Source organism: Haliotis rufescens, unplaced genomic scaffold, assembly GCF_023055435.1.
Source record: "Haliotis rufescens isolate VD_foot unplaced genomic scaffold, xgHalRufe1.0.p SCAF_9, whole genome shotgun sequence".
Classification (NCBI taxonomy): Eukaryota; Metazoa; Mollusca; class Gastropoda; order Lepetellida; family Haliotidae; genus Haliotis; species Haliotis rufescens.
In genome coordinates this window covers 34413701-34428079 of record NW_025964383.1, presented here as the reverse complement: position 1 = coordinate 34428079, position 14379 = coordinate 34413701, and positions in this window count along the sequence as shown.

The window sequence follows — 14379 nt, the reverse complement described above, 5'->3', positions numbered from 1 at the left end:
CAACTGTTGAATGAGTTAGTCGTTCGCCGGTTTCGTGTACATGTATACTATTTAATTCCGCAAACCGGCAAATCTAAGTTACCGGGTTTGAGGGCGGGTCATTGACCCGGAACTGTCACGTGATTGTCCGGTGTTGGACGTTCATTGGTTATCCGGCTGGTGACGTAATTTTGATCGCCGGACTGTCATCACTGATTTATCATTTGCGGCTCGAGCTGTTGGAGATATCGGACGTGAAAATGGATTCTCCAGATTTAAGCGCGAATTGCGACGCTAGTGTCGACTAAGGATGTAAATGTTTGGTTGCGGATAGCTGTCGGAGTTCGTGGACAGTGGGATCGGATATTATGGATATTCCCGATAATCCTTCCTACAGGTATTTTAAAAGTCGTTTAGATACCTACTACAAATTTCCTTTTCAAATTAAACAGACTCCCTCGAGCTGGCCAGGTGCGGGTTATTCTACACGGGAATGAACGATTGCGTTCAGTGCTATATGTGCGGTATTAAACTGTACAAATGGAAATATGAAGACAAAATCTTACAAGAACATAGAAGACATTCACCCCACTGCGTCTACCTGAAGACCGTATTTAGCTCACCATCCACGACGATCTATGACGTCGTCAACATCCACGTGTACAGCGTACGCAAAGGTTCCACATGGAACCACCAAATCTCACAAAAGAAAACTTTTTACATTTTGCTGAGACGCTTTCAATAAAGCTGTCCTTTCTCTATTTCTTTTTTTCAGCTGGAGAATTTCACTTTGTAATCTAGAACTTCTTTTTATTACCATTGTATACACTAATTATTTTTCGGGCAGAAATCCGCCAATCACAGGTAGGGTAAAATTACGTCATCGTTACTCCGACGTGGGGGAGGCGGACCCTGCGGGTAGAAATCAGCCAATGAGAGGGCTCAAAACGCACAGGATTCGGCATCCATATCAACAAACCCCAAAAAGAAACACAATCATATAGGCTCCGAAATAATCAATCAATTCTCACAGCCGAATTAATGGGGATAGTAACAGCCCTGCATAGCGACCAAATAAATAGACACCCAAAAAACCTAATCCTTTCAGACTCATTAAGTGGGCTCCAGGCCATAAAAAACAAAAACACAAAAAACGCCCCAAACTAATACAACAGATAATTAAAAGCGCCAACAATCTACGTAAACTAGGTAAAGACATAGAAATAGTGTGGATCCCTGCCCACGTTGGAGTGTTTGGCAATGAACAAGCAGATAAAGCAGCCAAATCAGCACTAACATTAGAAGAAGTAAGCATCAACCTACCAATATCAAAAAACGAAATTAAAAGTAATACAAAGGAAAAAGTCTTCCAAAAGTGGCAAAATAACTATCCGAAATCTGATTGCAAACTAAAACACCTGCTACAAAAGCCACTCAAAAAACCTAAAATCCATCATAAAACCAAAAAAATGACAGAGTTATAACTAAACTACAAACAGGCCAAACTAAGTTAAACTCCCACCTGCACCAAATTATACAAACGCCAAACCGATACATGCCCCCACTGCAACTTAAAAGAAACGCCTGAACACGTAATACTATATTGCACACATTACCAGCAACACAGAACAACACTCCAATTCACACTAAATTGCAACAATCAAATGACACTAGCAACTGTACTGAACCCCCTAAATGACTTAAAAACATTTAAAGCACTAGGCATATGCCTAATCAAAACAGGCCTACTTGGCCGCATTTAAAAATAAAAGTACAACAAACAAGCTGCCAATAAACCCTAAAATTCTAAACCTATAAAAACACACAAACCCCCTTTAGTCCACCACTATATAACGGCGGTCTGTAAATAATCGAGTTCAGAATATAATGCTCAGGAATGTAATTCACTATAATATAATACTCCAGAATGTAATACTCCAGAATGTAATACTCCAGAATGTAATACTCCAGAATATAATACTCCAGAATGTATTACTCCAGAACGTAATACTCTGTAATATAATACTCCAGAATGTAATACTCAATACTTTAATACTCCAGAATATAATACTCCAGAATGTAATACTCCAGAACGTAATACTCTATAATATAATACTCCAGAATGTAATGCTCTATAATATAATACTCCAGAATGTAATACTCAATACTATAATACTCTATAATATAATACTCCATAACATAATACTCCACAACATAATACTCTACATACATCACACAAAACAAAACCACACTTATACTTATACTTTCCCCACAACAAATCAGTATGGTGGTTTATATCTATTAAGCATATTATTTATTATTCAACCCAACCTACCCCGTCGACGAAATTACAGGACTGTTAAATCGACGTAAAACCTATAATTGATGATGATTATATATGAATGTTAATGCAACAAGCGCTGCATGTGAAGATACATTTCAACACCTTTTTAAACGGTAACATTAGATACAATTAAAGGTAAGTATCACATAACACTTGAAATTAAAAGGTCTGCACAAAGATGTATTTCTTATGAATAGAAGGTTCACAAGGGTATTTAGAAAAGTACCGCAACTGATCATTACGGAAAAATAGTTTTCTTGATATTCAATACTGGAATTTCGCCACACCACATTTATTTCTTTTTTTTGGGGGGGGGGGGGGGGGGGGGGGGGGGGAGTTAATAAGAGGGTGTTTGGTTAGGGACTGGGGGTATCTTTTCAGAGGGTGTTATTCTGACATTACCCACTATTTATCGGGGGCGGTCGGGTAGCCTAGTGGTTAAAGCGTCGCTCGTCACGCCGAAGACCCGGGTTCAATTCCCGACATGGGTACAATGTGTGAAGCCCATTTCCCGTGTCCCCCGCCGTGATATTGCTGGAATATTGCTAAAAGCGGCGTAAAACCATACTCACTCACTCACTCACTATTTATTGGAGGATATTTTAAATGGATATATACTGTCATGTTGTCTGACTGCAGATAGGATTTAGTATCTTAACAATCACTTGGGGTTTCACATTAGAGGTTGTGATTTTTACAATTGCCCAAATGATTCTGATGAGTATCGGTGCTTGGTGATACCAAAAGTAATATTTTATTATTAGACAGACAGAATTGTTTATTTACGTCTCACTCATGCATGGTACAGTTGATACAACATAGTATAATATACATGAAAAATAAAACCATGACCAATCGCCAAGCGATTTATGAGAGACTATATTCATATAGTTAAGAATGTATAAACAGTAAACAAGCATTAAAATACACAATAAAAAGGATAATTTTTTTATACAACATAGTGTAGCTTCTCTTGCATATTGAGATACTGAAAGTAAGCGTTTTGTTGGATATCTCTTCGTTCTTCTTCGTATACTGGACATAATAGAAGGACATATCTTCGATCTCATCGACTCAGTTGAAGCAAAATCTCTGATCGCTCAAAATACCCTCGAAGCGACCCGTCTCTATTCGAAGAGGCACGACCCTACATCTAAACCTGGTAAGGGCGCTTCTGTCTGATCTATTCAAAGGGACTTGTAGGTAGTGTTCCGTTTGATCATTCGACTTGAATTGTCTGTAGGTTTTACGTTTGTTGCCTCCGGAACCACGGGTTGAGACGTGTCTAGAGAGATCTCTTTCCGAGCTGAGTAGGACGTGTTTAAATATGGCATCAGAGACTGTTTTAACGAGGAGTGATTTTTCAATGTTATTTCGGATTTGCAGCAAGTGAGTAAACGCATGTTTTTCTAGCGTTGATCTTCATCTGAAATTCCAATTTTCTTCTTTTTAGCCGCGTAGGAGTCAGCCCAGTAAAAGATTCGTCTATTAAGACGAGACCCGTGAATAGGTAGAATAGGTCTGCAGCAACCGCCGTAAAAGGCGACGATGCTTGTCGTAAGAGACGACTAACGGGATCGGGTGGTCAGGCTCGCTGACTTAGTTGATGCATGCCATCGATCCCAATTGCGTGGATCGATGCTCATGATATTAATCACAGGATTGTCTGGTCAAGACTCTTTTATTTACAGACCGCCGTCATATAGCTGGAATATTGCTGAGTGGGGCGTTAAACAACAAACTAACCAACCAATTAAGACGAATATCTGGCGAGTTTATTTGCCTTGACCAGTGACGGAGGATGCTTGACCACTGACGGACAATAGGCGGTTTCCATCCCATTTCACCACAGATCGCAGCATTAGAGGCGTATTTACCCGCGTCCCATGTAAAATCTCATCGCTCGGTTCTGGAGAGCATTTACACAGCTGTAGTTGTCCCCCACACAGCAGCACTGTATTTAACTGTCGACCACACCATTGTATCATAAAGTTTAGTAAACACGTTAAAAAACATTCCTCCAAGTACCTTGAATTTGCTAATAAAAGGCCAAGTGCTTTGAGGAAATTGGTAGTGAATACGTAATACCATGTATACAGGATATCTTCAGGATTTTAGCACTTTCTTTCTCTGTGTGTAATTCTGATGGAAAGACGTCACTCAACCAGTTCATGCATTCTATGTAAAAGAGTGAGTGAGTGCGTTGGGTTTAACGCCGCTTTTAACAGTATTCCAGTAATAATGTCTGTCTGTCTACCTGTGCTGCGTCAGGCAAAAAACACACATTTAGTTATGCAAGTTGAGAATGTGGCGGATGCTACCGGTAGGGTAGGACGTGATTAACCTGTCGCGAACACGTGGTGTCATCACTGATTTTCAGTGATCCATTCTTGAATTTTTATGTCTATTCTGCTTTTTGCGCCAAATCGTATTTGTTTCGGTGGATGATCGTGAGTGGTTGTTCTCTCGCGTTGAGGTTATATATTACATGAATAAAAAAACAGATAAAATTACTAGTATGAATGTACAAAATGCATTAATCATCGAGTTTTCATTTCACTGTACTACGTCATAAGGACAGATTTGGTATTGCAAGAAGCAGTATGCACGAGTATCATATATACTCTGCAAACAAGAAACGCAAAAGTAGCAAAATCTGCCAGTGTTGATGATATCCAAAAAAAATTAATACCCCAAATGAATGGGTTACTTTCTGCATCGATTGGGATTGATTTATGTGGAAAGAATGAGGTACTGCAGAAAGTTGGTGAAAAGATGGAAAAAATCCCCAAAACACAACCACGTGAGAGCCTGACGCCGAAACACACCAACATGACACGCACGTGCAACATCATTTGCTTGCCTATAAAAATGTTGGATTTTCATTTGCATGATATCACAATCTTACAGCAAGTGAACAGCTTAAACATGCCACGACTGATGGAAGCCCAACGCAACAACATCATCGGCCGACTGCAAAAAAAGAATCATCTTCAGTAGAAGATGTAGCCAGGTTTTCCACGTGACACCAAGAACCATCGCAAAACTGGAACCGTTGTCAGACACACGTGACCTTCTTAGATCCGTTTGACCACGTATCACAGGGCAGACGTGTATGTGTCATTCTTAACAATCATTATATCAAACTCACGAAGAGTGTTACTTCTCATGTAAAGATAGAGATATGAGATACCTTGTTATTAGCTGAGATAATGATAGGTGAGGTGAAATGGAGTATTACGCCGCGCCAAAGATTATTGCACATATATAGGGACGTACGTGTGTGCGTGTGCGTGTGCGTGTGCGTGTGCGTGTGCGTGTGCGTGTGTATGCTAGTCCGGACTAATGCCGATTTTTATACTGCTAGTCAACTGATATACCATGCGGCAGTTTAACATGAATACCCCACTCAGACACAGTATAGTAGCCCTTGTCTTTAGGCCCTTAATGCCGAGCGACAGACAGGGTAACAACAAGTACCATGTTTTAACATCCTATGGTATGACACGGCCGGGGATCTAAATCCGGACCTTCCGCTCTCCAGGCAGACGCTCTACCATTAGACCGAGTCCACGATAAGGCTTAGGTCTTATGAAAGTTATTTAAACTCACAGGCTTGTATCACTAAACGATAAACGGCTTGAGACCCAAGCTTCAATGGCGCATGTGTCATCGTCATCTGGACTAGATACATTCACATATGTTCTTTGAATATGATCATTAAGTGCGCAGGGCTGAGGTAGTCGAGACTGGTTATTCTCTGGCGTTGACGTTATATATTTGCAAGTGAATAGGGAACGAAAATTAGATGCTAATAATGATCAATAAGGATATATTGAAATAACACACAATTCATGATCAAGTATAAGGACATCCCTCTTTTAAGAACTAATACTTGTCGTTCAACTGGATATAACGATGCATGTGTGGGTGACAACGTTGTTCTTGTTGTCAGAAATAAAATAGTGCGACATCTCATGTAATTGTGTAGAAACTCAAGTGGTTGAATGAAACCTACAGGCGAGTAATAGTATTCAACTGAATATGACGAATGACGGTTTTATACATATTAATTCGCCAACGTTTTTAAACAGTGTCTATCATTGCATAATCCACGGCAACATATTCAATTCCAGCAGATTATATATGACTATGAATTTCCCTTGTAAATACAAACTCGGACTAAAACAATCTATTTGTCTCCTAGTATTGGTAACCCTGAATTTACGTGGGGGGCGACTGTCTTATATTCAGGGTATGTGGATTCCTAAAGTTTCACATCATATGCACAACCTTTACATTGTACTACCTCTAATTTTAAAGCTAAAACTGATAGCTATTCAATGCAGTGCTGGTGATGCAGTGATGAAGTCCTGGTCAATAAATATGCAGCGTACGCAAGAAACTGTAATGTATCTCCTCGACTTGTGTTACAAATTACTTCATCCCCTCACTGACGCGGTTGGTACGCACTAACGAGTCCACGCCGGTGATATATTTATTCCGAACTTCTCAAATATAACCTAATATGACTGTGTCCCAAACAGTTGAGAGCGTATGAAACAGGCGATATCTAAACCAACGATACATGATTTCAAGGGTACTAAAATGCTATCATTATTGCACACGCTACAACAATACACGCAAACGATGACAACGTTTTCACACCTCTGTAATATATGTAACAAGTGTTAGATTTGGAATTACAAATTGTGGTTCTTTTATTGGTTGGGTCCCATCCGGGATTCGAAATCAAACTCTCAGCATGAGGTAACTACTCGCCAGCATACAGAGTCAGCGATCGAACCCAGTGAGTCAAAATGTATAATGTTACCACCATTCCAAGAGAAGATGTACCTAATCAGTGAGGGGTTCTTTATCCCCCTTGATACTGTAAAACTCTGATATCTCACATCACAGATGGTTAATACACATTGTTTCCTGAATATTCGAAACCGAGTGAGTGAGTTGGTTTGTACGACATATGGTCTCCATTTGAATTAGCTACAGCGCTCCAGTTTGAAAAAGTGTGAATCTTGTGTGTTTAACGCCAGTTATATGACAGCGGTCTTTACATAAGCGAGTCCGAATCAAACGATCCAGCTGTCACGCCATTGGGACACGTTGACACGCACACTCAAAAAAACCCTATCCATTCAATTGTCTCTTACGACTAGCTTAGGTTACTTGGGACCAATTCTAAGCCGGATTACACGCCGATGTACCGCAATGCATATTAACAAACTGACAATGTCCCTTGCAGTGTATTCGTTGTTTTTCACACGAATGTATCCAGGCATTTTCATACCTCTACATACCTCTACATAATGTTCACGAATATATCTATGCACATAAACGTACACAGAATAAACGTACATATAGCACATAGGATTCACTGCAACACGCGTAGGCTTGTCCAGACAAAACAGATTGTGAATAAATGTCATTTTAGGAGAGGCAGGGGGATAAGTAAAGCACATTTGTCATTAAAATTTCATAAGTAGATTCCCATAGTTGTTCAGCAACCCAAGACAACTGATCATACCGAACACAAGGATTACCAAAAGCAATAAACAGATAATTATGATAGATAAGGTTGAACAGCCTTTCTTTAATTCGAAATAACATTGGAGGAAGATAAGTGTTAAGTTAATGCGTAGACCCAGTTTGAACTGGTAAATGGACCACAATGTTTCAATTGGATTTCGATGGATTTATATTGAAGGTGAAATTCTTTGGATCTATTTTAGGCAGAAGTAAGACTTTACAATTTTTTTGGCTGCCAGAAATATATTGTCCTCAGAGTGTTGTGTGATATCTCTTTGTTGTGGATGACGACTGTGCAGGATATCCACTCATAACAACTCTATTGTTTTATCAATTTTACATTCAATTCAATAAATTAATCAGTGAAAGATGTGATCTCTGTCCATCATGTTGTTGCAGTATTATCCTTCTGTTGTCTTTACCTTATCTACCCATGTTATCCCACTCATGCATGCAATTGTTGTGACTGTAAATCCTCCACTTACTATATATATTCTGTACCATGTTCTTAATTCAGTCCTGCTTGACAACGGTATAAGGATCTATACCGAAACGTCCCCTTTACAGTAATTAAAGAAGTTGTTATCCATAAATTGTGTCTACGTTGTAAGAAGATAAGCTTAAACAAACCCTGTAATCATCAATTGATGCCATTGTGCTTTGAGCAGACCTATAGCATCATATTTATTGAGAAAATATGGTTAATATATAAGCTGCTGTTTTAATGTTATACGAGCTTATGCTGAACTGAGATTATTTGGCATAGTTTATGATGTACCAACTTTTGGGATCTCGAATGTACACATAACGTGTTCTGTGTAGAAAAGGTGACCGTATCGTGGCTCACTGTTGGCACCTGTCACGTGCAAAGGCAAGTGGAGTGTTCACCCGAGCAAACATGTTAATCTATGGTACAAGTCAAACAAGGAACACGACTTTGGTCACTGATGTATCAATCTTGGAAACAACTTTCGCTCTAGAAAATGATCTATTGTACCTAAAAAGTTGTCAAATGTAGACAGCACACCCATCACCTACACGTTTCCCAATATACTGAAACTGAAACATGGTAATATACAGTATTTACTGTCACGACTTTGGATTGTAACACCAAAAGTCAAACAAATTATCTGGTCACAAGTGCACAATGAGTATGAACAACTAATATGTATAACTGATTGCCAGAAACTAAATATTGTCAATTGTTCTGCATGATTGATTCTAATGAGTTTTAACATTTAAATACTATTAAATTTGTAATCAGATTAAAACCACATGACACCACGTGCGGGCATGTTTATTTTCTATGCTAATAATTTGAGAAAGGAAATGTTACAAAATTGGCTGTAGAACCGTTGCAACATGTCATGGGGCGATTATGTTTCTAGGTTTGTCAGCACCATACCCGTGCTTGTGGGTTTCACCGAAGTGGTAAACGTCTGAGACCTGCATCACTTCGGGCTTTCCTCCCACATTCAGCTGACACGCCGTGATATAACTGGAATACTGTTAAAAGCGGCGTTATACCCAACTCACTCACTCATAGGGCGATGGCCTGTACTTCGTGAATAATAATGATACCATTTACATAGCCGGATTTACATCATCCCTTCCGCTGTTGGCGATTAATGATAAATTTAGCTGGGTTAAATGAACATATATACTTCGATTAAAATTGTGGTGGAAAACCATTACTTTGAATGACGTGGTCTGACTTAACCTCTCAGGGGGACAATCATTTTATACTACTTCAACCCCCATCAAGGGTAAAGCCAATCTCAGTTAATAAGTTTTCCTCTACCAATTCTAAAATATTTATTTATTTACAAAATATATATTCAAAATTTATTTAATAATTCTATTTCTTTAAAAAAAATAAATAATTAAATGAGAACTCACTTGATAAAAAAGATCCTTAAGTGATGAAACTTTGAAATATTTATCCCTTGCGATGGAAAAATCAATGCAGTCAAGCAGGAGATGATTCTTTTTCATCACAAGGGATGCAGAATGGAGGATCCTCACCTTTTAACAAATATTCATGAGTATATCTAGAATGGCCAATACGACATCGCCTTAATACGACCTCTTCAAATCTGACAACCCAAGTAGGTATAACTGATATTTGCTTTATTTCATGTAATTTATTTATACCCACTTGGGTGTCCCACTTCTTCTGCATTAGATTTCTGATGAAACATCTAATAACAGGTTTATAATTAGTGTATGGGATAAGAAGTGGTGTCATAGATTTGTTGAGTGCTGCCTTAGCAGCAGCAGCAGCAGCCATTGTATTACCAACGATCCCAACATGGCTGGGTAACCAACAAAAGGCGATGTCGTATTGGCCAGTTGCAAGATTATTGTGTAATTCAATGATTTCAAGTAAAATTGGATGCTTACACGACAAATTTTGTATTGCTTGAAGACAGGACAATGAGTCTGAAAAAATGATAAATTCCTTATGTTTGGACTGGCTATTTATATAGTTTAAAGCAGTTAATATGGCCTTTGATTCTGCTGTAAAAATTGAAGAGTCATCTGGTAATCTGTTTGACATAGTTCTGGATCCAATAATGGTTGCGCTGGCAACAGCACCTCCATCCTTGCATCCATCTGTAAATATTGATTTGTAAGTGTTATATTCGCTTCTTAACTGATTATATTCTTGTTATATTGTAGTTGGTTAGTGTCAGATTTCTTTAGTTTAGATACGGTAAGATCCACCTGTGGCTTTACAAATTGCCAAGGAGGAGAAGAAAGCAGACGGAAAGGAGATATATTTTCAAGTTTAATATCAGCAGCACAAATAAAAGGTTTAATTCTTATTCCGAGAGGCGGAATAAGGGATGACGTTTTACTGTACAGGTCCTCATAAAGGGGATTAAATACACAGCCGTATGCAGGGTTTGACAGAATATAACTTTGTGATGTACTGTAACGAAAGTTTAATACGGCGCTGTTTAAGAGATGGCTCGTCGGCCTCAATGTACAAACTGTCAATAGGGGAAGTTCGGAAAGATCCCAGACAGAGTCTTAGACCTTGATGATGGATTGTATCTAGAAGTTTAAGATTGCTTTTACAGGCTCCACCATAGATGATGGAGCCATAATCGAGCTTAGAACGGACAAGTGATCTATATAAGTGAAGGAGGGTCGTTTGATTTCCTCCCCACTTTTAGATTTAGAAAACTTGAATCCGTTCTGCTCTGCCCAAACATTGATTTTATTTCGACAAAGTTGCAACTGTCTTTCAATCGTGTGCATACTTTTACCTCGACATGATATATTTTTTAAAAATCGTAAACAAATAACGATCCATCAACAGAGTCATTCAAAACCTTAGATAAACTATTAATCTTTATACTAAACAACGTTACTGATAAGATGCTACCTTGGGGAACACCTTGATCTTGATCGTAGAAATCAGACAAAGTGGATCCCACACGTACCTGGAAATTTCTTTCTGTTAAAAACTGAGATATAAAAGAAGGCAAACGGCCTCTCAATCCCATCTCGTGATGATCTTTTAAAATCCCATGTTTCCAGGTTGTATCATAGGCTTTTTCTAAGTCGAAAAAGATCGATATAGCATGTTGTTTATTTATTAGAGCATTTTTCACGTATGTCTCTAATCTAACCAAATGGTCGATGGTACTTCTGTTTTTCCTAAAACCGCATTAAATATTTGTTATAAGATTATTTGTACCATATAAGTCTGTTGTTCACCATTCGTTCAATTGTCTTGCAAACACAGCTAGTAAGTGATATTACCCTAATTTGTTGGATCAGTGTGATCACGGCCAGCTTTCGGTATTGGAATTATGACAGCATTTCGCCACGATGAAGGGAAATTACCTGTTTTCCAGATATGATCAAGTATAGTCAACAATGTCTCTAAACATGAATCAGGTCAATGTTTTAGTAACTGATAATGGATATTATCTGCACCGGTGGCAGTATCATGAGCTTGTCCAAAGGCGGTATGCAGCTCATGAATGGAAAATATTTCATTATAATCCTCACCATTATCACTGTTAAAATTAATTTCCCTTTTTTCTTGTTGATCTTTAAATTTCTGAAATTTTGGTGTATAATTTGATGAGGATGAATGTTTAGCTAAAGTTTCTCCTAATTTATTGGCTATATCACATTTATCAGTTACTAATGTGTCACCTTCTTTAAGATGGTGAACACCAGATTTTGAGCCTTTACCTTTAAACCTTTGTACCATATTCCAAACTTTAGACATTGGTGTTCGGGAATTTAATTTAGATACATAATTGCGCCAAGATTAGCGTTTATTTTGTTTGAAAGTACGACGAGCTTTTGCATTTAAAATTTAAAATTTATTTAAATTGTGGACAGTTGGGTGATGGCGGAAATATTTCTCTACATTTTTTCTAGCTTTCCTAGCTTATTTACAGTCAGTATTAAATCATGGTTTATGTTTATGTGGATTTATAGAGGACTTTGGTATACATTTATCAGCAATTTCATTTAAAACGTCAGAGAACACTTGAATAGGATCGGTAAGATCACTGAAAAACTCAGGTTTTAGTTTATGTGAACATAACGTCTGAAATAAAGGCCAGTTCGCTTTTGTAAAATTCCATCTCGTTGAAGGTGGAATATCAGTTGGATCTATTGGTGAAAGGATAGTTGGGAAATGGTCACCTCAACAAAGGTCGTTGTGTACTGACCATTCGAATTCGTTGAGTAGAGAGGAATCGGTTAGAGATAAATCTTAACTGATTATATTCTTGTTATATTGTAGTTGGTTAGTGTCAGATTTCTTTAGTTTAGATACGGTAAGCTCCACCTGTGGATTTACCAATTGCCAAGGAGGAGCAGAAAGCAGACGGAAAGGAGATATATTTTCAAGTTTAATATCAGCAGCACAAATAAAAGGTTTAATTCTTATTCCGAGAGGCGGAATAAGGGATGACGTTTTACTGTACAGGTCCTCATAAAGGGGATTAAATACACAGCTGTATGCAGGGTTTGACTCATTAGAATATAACTTTGTGATGTACTGTAACGAAAGTTTAATACGGCGCTGTTTAAGAGATGGCTCGTCGGCCTCAATGTACAAACTGTCAATAGGGGAAGTTCGGAAAGATCCAAGACAGAGTCTTAGACCTTGATGATGGATTGTTTCTAGAAGTTTAAGATTGCTTTTACAGGCTCCACCATAGATGATGGAGCCATAATCGAGCTTAGAACGGACAAGTGATCTATATAAGTGAAGGAGGGTCGTTTGATCTCCTCCCCACTTTTAGATTTAGAAAACTTGAATCCGTTCTGCTCTGCCCAAACATTGATTTAATTTCGACAAAGTTGCAACTATCTTTCAATCGTGTGCATACTTTTACCTCGACATGATATATTTTTTTAAAATCGTAAACAAATAACGATCCATCAACAGAGTCATTCAAAACCTTAGATAAACTATTAATCTTTATACTAAACAACATTACTGATAAGATGCTACCTTGCGGAACACCTTGATCTTGATCGTAGAAATCAGACAAAGTGGATCCCACACGTACCTGGAAATTTCTTTCTGTTAAAAACTGAGATATTACGGCCTCTCAATCCCATCTCGTGATGATCTTTTAAAATCCCATGTTTCCAGGTTGTATCATAGGCTTTTTCTAAGTCGAAAAAGATCGATATAGCATGTTGTTTATTTATTAGAGCATTTTTCACGTATGTCTCTAATCTAACCAAATGGTCGATGGTACTTCTGTTTTTCCTAAAACCGCATTAAATATTTGTTATAAGATTATTTGTACCATATAAGTCCGTTGTTCACAATTCGTTCAATTGTCTTGCAAACACAGCTAGTAACTGATAATGGATATTATCTGCACCGGTAGCAGTATCATGAGCTTGTCGGTATGCAGCTCATGAATGGAAAATATTTCATTATAATCCTCACCATTATCACTGTTAAAATTAATTTCCCTTTTTTTCTTGTTGATCTTTAAATTTCTGAAATTTTGGGGTATAATTTGATGAGGATGAATGTTTAGCTAAAGTTTCTCCTAATTTATTGGCTATATCACATTTATCAGTTACTAATGTGTCACCTTCTTTAATATGGTGAACACCAGATTTTGAGCCTTTACCTTTAATCCTTTGTACCATATTCCAAACTTTAGACATTGGTGTTCGGGAATTTATTTTAGATACATAATTGCGCCAAGATTAGCGTTTATTTTGTTTGAAAGTACGACGAGCTTTTGCATTTAAAATTTAAAATTTATTTAAATTGTGGACAGTTGGGTGATGGCGGAAATATTTCTCTACATTTTTTCTAGCTTTCCTAGCTTATTTACAGTCAGTATTAAATCATGGTTTATGTTTATGTGGATTTATAGAGGACTTTGGTATACATTTATCAGCAATTTCATTTAAAACGTCAGGGAACACTTGAATAGGATCGGTAAGATCACTGAAAAACTCAGGTTTTAGTTTATGTGAACATAACGTCTGAAATAAAG